The following is a 2,744-nucleotide window of genomic DNA, read 5'->3' as shown; positions in this document are numbered from 1 at the left end:
AACTCCTGACCTCAGGTGATCCACCCGCCTCAGCCTCCCAAGTGCTGGGATTACAGGTGTGAGCCACCGCGCCCGGCTGAGAAGGTATATTTATGTTTAGACTGTCTCGCTCTGCCACCCAGACTGGAGTGCATGGTGCAGTCATGGCTCACTGCAGCCTTAACCTGGGCTCAAGTGATACTCCCACCTTGCCTCTCAAGTAGCTGGGACTACAGGTGCATGCCACCCCATGCCCAGCTAATTTTTGTATTTTTTGTAGAGATGAGGTTCACCATGTTGTCCAGGCTGGTGGTGTTGGGATTACAGGCGTGAGCCACCGCGCCCAGTCAATACCTTACTGTTAACCATAGTCACCCTACTATGCGATAGAATACCAGAACTTACTCTTCCTATCTGTCACTTTATACCCATCGACCAGCCTTCCCTATCCTCTCTTCCCCATCCCTCTCCCAGTCTGGTAACCATTGCATTAGACAGATTTTGGTTTTGATTTGTTTTAGGGGTGACTGGTAGGTCTAACACATCTTTGACTGTGGATATCTTCCAGGTCCCACAGAATGCCCTTTGAGAACGTTCCCATGCCGAGTTTCTGAGGCTTGGTAAAGGTCCGTGTTTTTATGAGCCTTGGAATTTGGACTCTGGTGATGATAGAACCTTTCAGCCTCTCAGTTTCATCTCCTGTTCCCCCACACAATTCCAGCCCTAGAGGAAATCAGCACTTGTGAGTTGGATTTGTCATAACTAGGACGATGCTGGGAGTTTTTGCCCCCTAGGATGTCCATGGATAGGATAGTACAGTCCTAGGCAAGTTGAGTTCAGCAAACATCTCCTGCTGCTGGTGCTGAGTCCTCATGGGAATCATCACCAAGAACAGCCTTAAACCAGCCACTCTGCCAGATGGCTGTTCCCACCCTTGGAACCATAAATATTTCTGGCATTGAGCCGAATCAGAACTGCTCTGACATAAAAGAACAACTGTAATCCATAGCCCTAGGCCTGACACCTAGGCTGTCTCAGCTGGGAACTTGTTTCAGGTTGACTTGAGTCCTGGCCCCAGAACTTCACAGTTGTGTAGTCATGGAGAAGTCAGTTAACCTCTGTGAATCTCAGCATCCTCTGCTGTAAAGCAGTGAGGAGATTCTCATCTCCCTCATAGGGATGCTGGATGTGTGCCTAGCACAGTGCCTGGCTTGCAGACAGTGTCCCCAAACAGAACTAGCACTGAATAAATTGTGTGACAGACAGGTCTCAGTTCTTGAAAAGGCTTTAGAGACCAGGCGCAGTGGCTCATGCCTGTAATCCCAGCACTTTGAGAGGCTGAGGTTGGAGGATCGCTTGAGCCCAGGAGTTTGAGACTAGCCTGGGCAGCACAGGGAGACATTGTCTCTACAAAAAAATTTAAAAATTTGCCAGGCATGGTGGCACATGCCTGTGGTCCCAGCTATCCTGGAGGCTGAGGTGCTGAGAATTGCTTGAGCCCAGGCTGAGGCTGTAGTGGAGCCATGATTGCACCACTGCACTCCAGCCTGGGTGACAGAGTGAGACCTTGTCTCAAAAAAGAAAGGGACCAGGCATGGTGGCTTATGCCTGTAATTCCAGCACTTGGGGAGGCTGGGGCGGGTGGATCACCTGAGGTCAGGAGTTTGAGACCAGCCTGGCTAATGTGGTGAAATCCTGTGTCTACTAAAAATACAAAAATTTGCTGGGCACGGTGGCTCACACCTGTAATGCCAGCACTTTGGGATGTCGAGGTGAGTGGATCATGAGGTCAGGAGTTCAAGACCAGCCTGGCCAAGATGGTGAAACCTCGTCTCTACTAAAAATACAAAAATTAGCTGGGCGTGGTGGCAGGTACCTGTAATCCCAGCTACTTGGGAGGCTGAGGCAGGACAACCACTTGAACCCAGGAGGCAGAGGTTTCAGTGAGCCGAGATCACGCCACTGTACTCTAGCCTGGGTGACAGAGCATGACTCCATCTCAAAAAAAAGAAAAGAAAAGGCCTTAGAAATTAGTTGCCAAGATTACACAGTCAGGAACAGAGTTGGGAATGAGAAATGATACATTGCTGCTGTCTCATGGCCTTCCTCTACCCAATCTGCATACCTTTCCCTAGCTAGTCAACTGGTAGCCCAGGCAGTGCTAAACACCAGGTCTTAAATCTGAAGAAATAAATTGCTAGTTGAGACTGAACAAGAGAGCTATTTTAGGGCAGACAAGCTTTCAGCACACCATAAATTCCATCACCTGGCAACTGCCTGATTTCTTGGGCAAGGCAGCTTTCTGCCATCTGTATGTGTGGGCATCCGAACATGTGTTTCAGGTATGTGGCCTCTTGGGACCTCCTCCCTGACTCTGCTCAGTAACCATAGCCATCTCCTAGGGAACTGTGGGCATGGGTTGGTGACACTCAACATGCAAGTGACAAGGTAGGCCCTCCCCCCTACCGGGCTGGTATTCTGGAAACAACAGACTAACTGATGTCTTTAATGCCACAGTCAGCTCCTCTCTGCTCAAAATAAAACCCAAAATCTTTGTCAAGCTCTTCTCCAACCATTAAGCACTAAAGCATTTAGGTGGACAGATCATGGCAGGTATCTGTGCCTGGGGGTGGAGTGGGGAGTTGTGGAGACCCAAAGGAGGGTTTGGAACCTGAGCAGGGTGGAGAGTGTCCCCATGAGTAGGAATGGATGAATGGCCTAGCATAGAGTGTTAGCCCAAGCAGGGTGGAGAGGGTATACTCCTT

The sequence above is a fragment of the Cebus imitator genome, unplaced genomic scaffold (genome assembly GCF_001604975.1).
Source record: "Cebus imitator isolate Cc_AM_T3 unplaced genomic scaffold, Cebus_imitator-1.0 Scaffold118, whole genome shotgun sequence".
NCBI classification, from domain to species: Eukaryota; Metazoa; Chordata; class Mammalia; order Primates; family Cebidae; genus Cebus; species Cebus imitator.
The sequence above is the reverse complement of the archived record's forward strand: the minus strand, read 5'-3'. Positions refer to the sequence as shown.